At 36.0% G+C, this 11,821-nt stretch overlaps 1 long non-coding RNA gene across 1 annotated transcript; it reads left to right on the forward strand.

Annotated features, from left to right (window-relative positions):
• Nucleotides 1–6,616: 6,616 nt before the first annotated feature.
• Nucleotides 6,617–11,401, forward strand: LOC308642402. Its single transcript, XR_014020552.1, has 4 exons — nucleotides 6,617–6,693; nucleotides 8,728–8,817; nucleotides 10,199–10,284; nucleotides 11,315–11,401. It is a non-coding gene; the product is annotated as an uncharacterized lncRNA (long non-coding RNA).
• The last annotated feature ends 420 nt before the right edge of the window (nucleotides 11,402–11,821 follow it).

An 11,821-nucleotide genomic window follows, 5' to 3' on the forward strand; every position in this document is an offset into this window, starting at 1 on the left:
TTTTGTAAATAATAGAGATCTATTGGATTTTTGGTGAATATCTTGTGAAGTCTTTTGCCTTTTTAAAAATTGAATTGTTTTATTTTTTCATTATTGTTGACTTGGAGTTCTTTATATTTATGGATTTCTGATCCTTTATCAGTTACTTAATTTGTGAATAGTTTCTCCTATCTTTTGGGTTATCTATTCAGTCTGTTGGTAGTGTGTTTGACACACAAATGTTTCTAATTTTGATGTAATCAAGATTGTCTGTTGTTGTTGTTGTTACTAGTGAGTCAATTTCTTTGAATTTTGATTTTTTTTTTTTTTTGGAACATAGGAGTGTCAGATAAGAGGACAGGACTCAGTTTTTCCTGTTGTGTGGAGCATGCATATTACTTGTTGTGATTGTTGCCTAGTTTCAACTGTAATGTGTCCTTTAATCTCTCCTCATGATGAGAGATTTAACTGGCTGTGTCATGTCCTGAACATGGGTGCTCAGCAACATCCCAGACCCAGGGTTTTCCTCATAATTCACGTATGGAGAACCATACAGTGGCTACCTGATGGGATGGCTGCTTGATGGGATGGCCTAAGGTTACCTCTAAACAGCCAAAGGGGCTGTATGGTCTTATCCCCATTTTATTATAGAGGGTGATTGTAAAAGCTTGTGTCAAGTCTGTTTTGATACATGGAGAAGGCTGGCTATTTTCTAAACTAAGAATGAACATTGTTTAGATTTACACTATCCCCCAAACTCTCATGTGTTGAAGGGTTCCCCAATGCAGGAGTGTTCAGAGGTGGGGCTTTCAGGTGGTGATAGAATCATGAAGGCACATTTCTCCCCAGTGGATTCATCAATTGATAGTTAGAAAGACTCGTGGGTGTGGGACCTAGTTGGAGGTAGCAGGTCACTGGGGGCATGCCCTGGTGGAAGGTTGATCTTTTCCCTGGCCCCTCCTCCTCTCTCTTTCTCTCTGCTTCCTGGCTGCAATGAGCTGAGCAGCTTTCCTCCAGCATCACTTCTGCCATAATATTCTGCTTTAACCCCAACCAAAGGAGTCAGCCAAGGGTGGACTGAAACCTCTGAAACTGTATATCAGTGTAAATTTTTTTTTTCTTGTAAATTGTTTACATCAGAGCCAGGTACTGCCTATAATCCCACCTACTTGGGAGGTGGAGTCAGAACACCCTCAGCAGCTTAGCAAGATCCTGTCTCAAGACAAAAAATAAGGACTGGGGCTGGAGCTGAGTGGTAAAGTGCCCCTGGGTTCAACCCCCGGTTCCAAAAAATATTGTTTATGCTAAGCATCTTGGTCAATTTCTTGAGATTATTTTTGAAGAATTTAGACATCAACCTTATTTTAATTTGTCCTTTTGACTTACCTTTGTTCACATTTTCTGTGGGCATTTGGCTATGTGAAAGTAGCCTGTGTGTGTGGCTTACCTAATCCCTCCTGGGGTGAACAGTGATTTATTCTTTTGATTAGAAAACAGTAGTTTTGCATCATTTTGGAAACTATGTCCTTAAAGCACTCTCCAGCAGTGACTATCAGTCCTTTATCATTTGAAATTGCTAGGGAGGCCAAAGGTTTTGTTCTTCTTTGGGATCAAGTACTATCCTTGCACTTTCTCTAACCTGTATAAGTAAGAACTGGCTTTGAATCCTATGTAGAGTGTGAGCACCTTTGATTTAATAGCTTTATAAGGTTGTAGTTATGGCTAAGCAAATTTGGAAAATGTATTTTAAAATGATTCTACTAATCCCAATTCTAGATATGTATGGGAATTATTTGAAATCAGTTTGTGAAAAAGGTGTCATCAGTCCTATGTTCATTGCAGCACTATTCACAATAGTCAAGTTAAGGAATCAAAGTGCCTGTCAGCAGATGAATGGGAAAAAAAAAATGTAGTATGTATACATAATGGAATACTGTTCAGCCCTGAAAAATGAAATTTTGTCATTTGTGACAACATGGATGGAAGTGGAGAATATTATGGAAAGTAAATTAATCCAGGCTCAGAACGACAAATAATACATATTCTCACTTATACATACATTCCAGAACAATTAAATAATTCTTAGAAGCATAGAATAGAATAGTAAACGGTGGTTGCCAGAATCTGAGGGATGGGCAGAATGAGGAGATTATGATCAAAGGGTACAAAGTCTCAGATTGAAGAGACACATATTTTTTTTTATTTTTATGAGATACATTGCTCATTGCTGTGAAGATGCTAAATAATAATATACCTTTCAAAATTGCTTGGATTAAATTTCAAATGTTTTCACCATGAAAATGATAAATATTTGAGGTGGTAGAGATCACCTGAATTACCTTGATTTCATTATTTAACATATTTATGAATAGTATCATTACTTTGTACCATATATGCACAAGTATATTTTGATTTATTTGAAATTAAAAATTAAAATCAATCAGATAAATACTAGATATGACAAATGTGAGTTATTATCTTATAAAGAATTAGAATGAATTGGTTCTGTAATAATAAAAAGTAATATAAAATAAATCATATTATGTATCTGAACGAATTTCATTGTCTTTTTTCTCAGAGTTATGAACACTATAATATCATTAGCTATATTGAACTGAATCTTTGCTATATCCCATGCATCTCAAATTAGCTTATAAGTTTACATAAGGTATATTTTTGGACTCCAAGTTATGTAGTTGATTAATCATCTACTAGGCATGGCTGTTTCCTATTTATTTTAATTATCATATTGACATTTACATGTTTACACATTTACAGGTACTATTATTTCATCATTCTTTAGGCATTAAGAAAATATATGGAGTGTCTCTGGACTCCTGTTTTTCCTTTAATATAGCTGGAATTGTTCACTTGAATTTATATTTAAAATATTTTATTTCTCTTGGTTTTTTTTAATGTCACTTAATTGATGTACTACATTATCTTTTTTTCAAAATGTTTCAATTAAAATTTATTCATATCAGTTAAGTTGGTTTGAAGAGAAGCTTGTTCTTATTTCCAGGAGGTTGGTATATAATCATAAAATTTATATATTTTTAAAAAAAAAACACAATTCTTTTACTGAAAAGGTACACAGAATTTTTTTTTCCTCTTAAATTATATCTCTTTGATTTATTTTTGAAGACCTTGTAGGAAGGTGGCTGTCCTGGTCAAGGATGACTGTCGGGCTTTGTTGACGTGTGTGCTGTCTGTGTGTCTGAAGGAACGGAGTGCGGGTTCCTTCTAACATCTGGCATTTCTCTTCCACATGTCTCACCATTTTCTTGACTCAACTTTAAAATCAAACTGGCTAATTAAATTTTTAAGCATCTGAGGAGTTTATTAAGTTTGCTGTTTCTCTGTTTATATTTTAGGAATGGTGCCAAGCATTCATTCCTAAAATATAAACAGAGAAACACTGAATTCAAGGTGATGGTATTTCTTTGACCAGATAGCTCAGGCTGCCATAACAAAATACTAAAGACTCTATTTTAAAGAAAAATGTTATATAATTTGTGGAAGGAGATCCTGTGAGTTGAAAGCTGATCTAATTGCTTTGAATTGACTGAGGATTTTTTTGTGTGTGTTTGTTCTTCTGTCCTGGCAGAGCCCAAGCACTCTGTACATTATCTTCCAGAGTTTGGCCAGCCTGTTAGGAGGAAAGAGTGTTTAACTGCAGAAGTTCTTTAGGTGAGTAGGTTTCTATTTTGGGAGTGGATCTATAATTGGGTCAAAGGTGTGACCCAGAGGATTACCAGTATTTTTCTTTTATTTCTTGGTTTGTTTAGTTGACAAATATAAACTGTATGTATTTATCATTGTGTAACATGAGCTTTTGAAATATGTATGCAGGTTATCACAATTAATTGAAAACAAGCAGTCAAGAGTGAAATAGAAAATCAAGAGCTTGTGGGGCCTGTCACCAAAGGAAAACAAAATTTCAGAATTAGGTGTGGTCATCAGTTTGCAGTACTGCAGAGAAAGCCAGCAATAAAGAGCTGAAAAGTATCTTTAGGTTTTTTGGAAATAACAGGCCACCATGACCCTTGCAAGAAAAGTTTGAAGTTCTTGGTAGAGAGTTAAGTTGTAGGATTAGCAATTGGAGGTGGGAGTACAGTTGGCCTTAGTGGATGAAGGAATGGAAAGATCAAGAGGGCAGTCTTACATTAAAAAGCAGACTGGGTTGTTTCTTCTGCTTTCAAAGATGGAAGATATTTTACCCTATTTATATGCCAAGGACTGGAATTATCAGAAAGGGAAGGAATGAAGATACTGGTGGAAGAGTGGAATTTCAGGAGAAAGACATCAGGAAGAAGAAAGATGAGGGTTTGGTAGCTGATGGGTGTATTGCTTGGTGATCGTTGAAGGGAGAAGTCCTTTTCGTTTTCTAACATGGGAGTAGCAGAAGTATAAAGAGTTTAGGGATCATAAGTTGCTTTGAGGCCTTGGAGAATAACAGTGTCATCTTTTACAGGGTCAGAATTGGAGTGAAGAAAATCTTCCGTTACTGCTAAGATTAGCCCTTTTTGTACTACTAAGAGGGAGTCAGCCTGAGAGGAGAAGCAGGGTATCTGAGAAGAGTGAGGAGATGCAGACTCTGTGTCCCACCTCCAGGGAGGCTATACTTGCAATGGAGAAGGGATGGGGGCAGGGTGGGAGGGTCAGCCTGGAGCCTGTGGGCAGCTGGTGGCAGACCTGGTGGCAGCAGGAACCTGGACAGCAGCATCTCCACTGGGCTGTGCCTTGGACTAATATGGGATGCATGGTGTGTGTTTTTGTTTTGTAGACAAGAGCTTATTAGTGGATGGTATGAAGTGTCATCTTACTTCTTTGGAAAACTGGTATCTGAATTACTACCCAGGAGTTTGCTGCCAATTATATGTACTTGTGTAGCATACTTCTTAATAGGTAAATAACAATACAAAGAGAATGTGTCTTTAGTTTTGCTTATATGTTAAAACCAATTTCTTTTGCAAGCATGTTTATGGTTCCTACAACTAGAAGTACACACTTCCCGCCACTAGGGAAGTGTGTATCCATTGTGCATGCTCAACAATAGCCATTCAGTTGAGTATTGTTGTCAAGTCTTCCCAAGTGAAGCTTCTTGTTTTTGATTTTTGTGCCATGCTGGGTATCAATCCAATGGCTTCATGGATGATAGATAAACACTCTATCTCTGATATACATCCCCAGCTGTTTTAAAAATTTTTGTCTTGATCAGGGTCTTTCTAAGCTTCTCAGACTGGTCTGAAAATTTAGATCATCTTGCTTCAGTCCGCTGAAGAACTGTGATTGCACACATGCCCCATGCTCTACTCAACAGAACTTTCAATATTTACAAAACTTCATTTTACCAAGATTCCATGTATCATGAAGAAACATAGAAATATAATTTATAAAAAACTCAACACTATGCTGAGGAGCTGTGATAGTTATTTCCTATCTATCTATATTGTTTCTCTTTGTCTCTCAACATGTGACTATATACAGATAAAATTTAGATTGGTATGCATTATTGATAAGGTCTACAGAGACATATAGAAAAGTAAAGAATCTGTGTATACATGTCTTCTTTCCCTCTACCCTTAATAATGAGAGAAAGATGGTTACTTTGGGGTTTATTGATTTAATAGATCATTGTTGCATTGTTCTCAGACTTTACCCCAGGGTCATTGCTTCTGAATTTCTATGTTTCTCCCTTTCTCACATACACTGGACATATCTATTTATGATAACACACTATAGTATAAGAACCCCAAACTTCCAGTTTACAAATAAGAGGTGTATTATAAGGAATTGGTCATGGTATCTAGGCCCCAGACTCCTGATCAGTGTTCTTATAGCTGTTCCAAATCATTAAACTATATAATGAATGTTTGCTTGGTACACTTTTTAAAGTATACTTATCTTATTCCATTCTCTATCACAGAGCCATGTGATTGTTTGTCTGGGAGACTTAGGTATGGAGATTCCTTTCTTTCCCCCAGGCATTAAAACCACTGAAGTTGTGAAACCTGATCCCTGTTTCTTCAGTAATGCAGTGACAGCAAATAGTGAGCAATGTGGTGATGTCTGAGTATAGGAGAAGGCAGTATAATTTGACCAGTTTTGTTGCCTGTGCCTCTCCATCTAAGTAGTTCTGAAGTTTGTCCTAATTCCACATAGGAAAACAGAGGTGCTATACGGAAAAGTGCTTTGGAGGTAAATGTACAAAAGAAATCTGTGTGGTAACTTCATGCAATTATATATAGGTGAAAATTGAAATTGCTGGCCCATGGTAGTTGGATTTGGGTAACCTTCTTTATTCAGGTATTAATTTCTCTGAATATTAGCATTATTTGCATGGTAAATGATCCTGAATACATATTGACCTAGGCAGCAGGGCTAAACCCTTCTTTTCTTTCTAAGGATTGAAACTGGAGGCAGAAGCTTTCTCAATCACGATGCTTACTGTTTTTTTGTTTTTTTTTAATATTTATTTATTTTTTAGTTCTCGGCGGACACAACATCTTTGTTGGTATGTGGTGCTGAGGATCGAACCCGGGCCGCACGCATGCCAGGCGAGCGCGCTACCGCTGGAGCCACATCCCCAGCCCCATGATGCTTACTGTTTTGATGGTGTACTATTCAACTGCTTCCCTGCTACTGGCTATAGGTTCATATCAACGTTTGTTCATAGCAGCAGTTTTAAGTACCTATTATCTGTTAATGCTGGTGAGTATGAACTGTACTTCTCTCAGAAGGAAATTTCCCCTTCTTTCTTCCTTGTACCTTTACCTGTCATTTAAAACCTACTTTGAGTATTCTATACATGGGATTTGGATGCTTCCAGGAGGCCTAGATGAGGTATATTCTAGAGAATTTACCAGCTTTCTTTCTTAACTTTATCCAAGCTTATTTTGCTAGTGTTCTAATGTCGTTAGTATGAATATGTCTTTAGTGATGAGGTTTTAAAAGATACTTCTTGATAGCATTGAATAAGACCTTGAACTTTAGAAACCACAGTAGTGAGAACAGTAGACTCTCTACCTGCTTTTCATGCTGGAGTTAGAAAACTCCCAGCTGTTTAACCAGCGGAGACTGTTTCATTGGATGCATTGAAACTCCAAGGTGAATGTGAAGCTCCTTGAGAAGTGTAATAGTGTGTGGCATGGGGAGGGGTGTCTTACCTGGGTCCTGTATTTTGAAAAGGAGTGTTTTAAGAATACTGGAAAATTCCAAAGTCCACAGTACTAGGTGATTCCCTTTTTGTGTTCCTAAGAATCTCTATATCAAGTATTTCTGCTTATCTTTTATTTATAATGGTTACTTAATTCTAATCTCACATGGCCCTAAAGTTTGTAATCACATAGATGAATTAACAGATAAACAGAACAAGTTCCCCTGTTTTTTTTTTTGTTTGTTTGTTTGTTTGGTTTTTTTTTGTGTGTGTGTGTGTGGTGCTGGGGATTGAACCCAGGGCTTTGTGCACATGAGGCAAACACCCTACCCACTGAGCTATATCCCCAACATAGTTCTCACATTTTTGTTCCATGACATGGACTAAATAGGAGTGCTTAACCAATTAATGCACTTGTCATCTCTGCTACAATAGATGTCTTTCAGTGATACATAATCAGCATAAGTTCTTGTCAAAGTGTAAATCTTTCATTTCTGAATTTGTCAACTACAATGTATCTCATTCAGAAAGTGATGTCTTGTTTATATTTCATCTAATAAATAAAATATCCTTTAATAAATACAGATGAATTGTTTGATTTATTGGATGCTTTGACTGAATATTGTGTAAAGGATCTTGGTAGAACCTTAAAACCATAGTCATGAAACCACATATTACTCAGAGATGATATGTGTTATATGAAGCACTTGGTTAGGTCAGATCTAAATGTGGGCAGACATACAACGTTGTCATTATGTTGCTATCCTAGTGGTACCAAGTACCACCTAAATGGTACCATTTAAGACAAGTGTTGTGTGAACCTCATAGCTGTTCCTTGTGTTTTGAGAAGTCGTTCCTAGTATCTCTATTGTAATATTGATTTCTGATAGCTTTAAATGGAAGTATTGACCATATTTTCTGCTGTACTTCATCATATTATTGTGTTTATCAGTTCTAGGCTTTGGGTAATCTGAAGCCTGCATTCTGAACCTCAAATTATTCTTAATGTCATTTTTTAGTCATTATGCCATAAAATATGTATTGTCAACTACTTATATAGCATTTATGTTATAGTATCATTAAGGAATATGGAAAGGATTTGAAATATATAGGAAGTAATATTAAAGTAAAAAAATGAAGTACATGATTTACATGCAAATACTACTCCATTTTAAAAATAAGGTATTTGAATACCTGAAGATTTTGGTATCTGTGAACTGAGGTTCTGGAACCAATCCCTTCAGGTACCAAGGAATGACTACTTCTTAAATTTCCATTGTGTGCAGTTACAGAGAATGTTGAGGACATAGTCTTAATAATTTTAGATCATCAAAATAGTATATATTATACAGATTATAGGAAATGGTCCTTCCTTTAAAATAATAAACAACCTTAGATACACAGAGGTGTATACACATTCAAACGATGAAGACTTTTTTTTTTTAGAGTAACTGGAAGGAATATGAAGAGAGTTGATTCTAGTAGAAATGTTTGGAAAGTTGTAGAGTTGAAAGTTGTAAAGGGTATTATCTAGAATTCTTCATAAAATCACCAGTTGGGTTCTGATTCATGGTATTTGCTTTTTATAGGGTTTATTGGGTATATTGCTGACTTTCACTCCTCTTCCACCTTGGCTATCATGGCTTGAGTACTTCAGTATCCCTCACTATGGCTATTTGGTAAGTTGTCTTCTTCTCTTACAGTTACATGTGTTTCCAAGCTATGAGAAAAGCAAAATAAAGCCTGACCAGCTCATTTCCCCAGCCATGAGCTGTGAATGTCTGTGATTTGGGAGTCTCCTTTCAAGAGAAATGAATGAAACTCTCCTGTTAGCCTCAGTTAGCACAAGTTCCTGGAGTCACATGGGGTTTTCCCCAGTCACCCCATTTTTTGAGGAAGAGGAAAGTCATAGATAAATCTCATAGTAAAATGTGAAGATAAAAGTTGATGATAAACATGTTGTGTTTTAGTTAAATAAGGAAGTAAATGAGAGGATGGGACTAGAATTTATAGTTTATATCAAAAGGAAAACTAGAACAGAACGAAAATCATATAATACTCAAAACCATATTGTCTTTCATGAGCTATTCAACTCCAAAATAACCTGTGTCAATATAGAATGATTACATTTTTGACTATCATAATTAAAATGGATTGGAAAAAATAAATAAGCGAAGATTGCTATTATAAATCAGCAATATTCTTTGAGCTCTATTATGTAAGGAAAATAAAAAGAGACACAGAGACAAGATACAGAGGCATAATAGCAGAATAGCCAAGCTGTCAGCTTTATTTATTTATATCAATAAGTTTCATTAGATCATTGGCATCAGTAGTACATTATTGCTCGTTGTGTCATTAGGCAGCTTACAGAATAAGTAACATTATGCAGCTTATTCCTCACTTACATGCTATAGTTGCAATATGTAATGTTAAGAGGTTTGTGTAGCTCTCAAGTGTCCATTGTTTAAATTTACTGTTATGTGGACAGGTTCAGGTGCAACGGAGCTTGGTGAAACATTGTGGTTGTCTAACAAGAGAGTTTTGTTTATTCTCAGGAGCTGTGAGCCTGAGGTCAAGGTTGAGGCTGATAAGACTCTAGCACAGATCCTCCTTATGCAGAGCATTCCTACAGCAGATAGGCATACCATGTCTTTGCACAGAAATTTTCCTAGTAGCCAGGTATTCTGTGTCTTTGCACAGAAACTTCCTAGCCACCAAGCATGCCACAGTTATGAAGCCATCAGAGATTCCAAACCCAATCACAGAACCATTTCACTGTTATATCATTTTAATTATAGTGTTCAAACTATAAAATTGGGAGAGAAGGAAGTAACCACAGTCTAATCTAACCAGAGTTCTCCTTTCTTATCCAATGGGAACCAGCATCTCAACCCTAGTCTACTTTATTTCCAGGGAAAATTAGGTACTTTGCTGTGGCAAAGACATGGCAAGAAAGAAAATATTTTTTAGAAATAATCATAAACATTAAACTTGAGGGCATAATTGTGATAATCCCTTGACACTATTTATCTTGCCCTTCTCCCCCTTGTGTTTTAGGCTTTGCAACACAATGAATTTTTGGGACAAAACTACTGTCCAGAACTCAATACAACAGAAATCAGTAGCTGTTCCAATTATGTAATGTAAGTTTGCATCCAGTGTCACATTGGGTTTGCTTACTATCATAGTATGGTATGGAAAGGTCCCTGGCCTTAGAGCTGGTAAGGATCCTTTCAAGGTCAATAAGACTTTCTAAGCCTAAGTTTTCTAACTTGTAAAGTGAGTTGTTGTGCACTAATGTATGTGAACATGTTGTGTAACTCTGGTTCTCTTAACAGTAAAATACTATCGAATGTGAAAAAAATGAGTTCTTTTTCAGAACATTTGAATTTGTAATAGACTATTTTCATGGTTTACTAAGGGCTTATAGTCTGTGAACCTCTGGATTGGCAACTGGTAAGCCCTGCCCAGGTGCTTTTCTCACCTCTGACAGAGGCACTCCATCCTGCTCTCCTCCAGCTGCTACTTAAGGTTTGAGACTGATCCTAGACCTGCTGGTATCTTCCCGTTGCTGACTATCTGCAAAACTCATTATAGTACTGGTGTGAGAGCTGACAGAACAGAATTCTGTTCACAAGCCCTTTTCCCCCCTGGTTCTGGTTTTAGAATTCTTAGCCTATTTTTTTGATGACTATCTTGTGATGTAAGCAGAATTTAAGGAGCTTTGATCATGTAAACAGAGTTGTCATCATCAAAACTGAGGTTTTCCCACCAGGAGAAAATGAATTTACTTGATCAGTATTTCCTTTGAAGAGAGCAGCATTATAGATTTGAAAACAGATGAATCTGAGAAGCCTAGGAAATTGGTTCATAGTGTGAATCTGTAAACTTGGCCAAGTAAGTTAAGCCTGCATCATCTCCTTTTTGAAATATGCATAATATTTATATTCCTTTAGATTGTTTTATGAATTAACTAAGCTGTCAGGCACAGGTTGCTTAATATATCTAGCAAAATTTGAAGTACTCAATGACTGTTAGCTATTACTTATGAAATGAGAGATACTGAATATTTAGATGACCTATAGACTTCTTTAACAAAGGAATAGCAACTATATTGAGTACAATTTGAAAGATGATAGGAATATAGTCATATATTTTTGTGTTGAATTTCAGATGTACTGGTGAAGAATTCTTGACAAACCAGGGCATCGATCTCTCACCTTGGAGTTTATGGAAGAATCATGTGGCTTTGGCTTTTATGATAATAATTTTCCTCACAATTGCCTACCTAAAATTGTTATTTCTTAAAAGAAGTAATTAAAATCACCTTTAATATACTATGAGTTACTCTTACATTAATAAGAAGCACCTTAATTTATTTTAAGTATCCAATGAAGACTTTTTTGTTGTGCATGATTGCCAACATACTGTTGAAGTGTTTTCAATAGAAAAAATTTTCAGAAAAATCACAACTAACAGAACTATAAATGAAAGAATCCAAGCCCAAAACTAGTATATATAAGTTCCTCTTATTAGACAATAATTATGGGGAGAAATTCAGTTGAATTTATCAGTCTGAAAAAAGAGAATTGAATTCTAGAAACTCTTGACTAGTTATAATATCTCTGACTGATTAGTTTTCTCATTTTTCAACCTCAATACATAGGTTAGTAGCCCTTC

Source organism: Spermophilus citellus (assembly GCF_964194105.1).
Source record: "Spermophilus citellus genome assembly, chromosome: 2".
Lineage (NCBI taxonomy): Eukaryota > Metazoa > Chordata > Mammalia > Rodentia > Sciuridae > Spermophilus > Spermophilus citellus.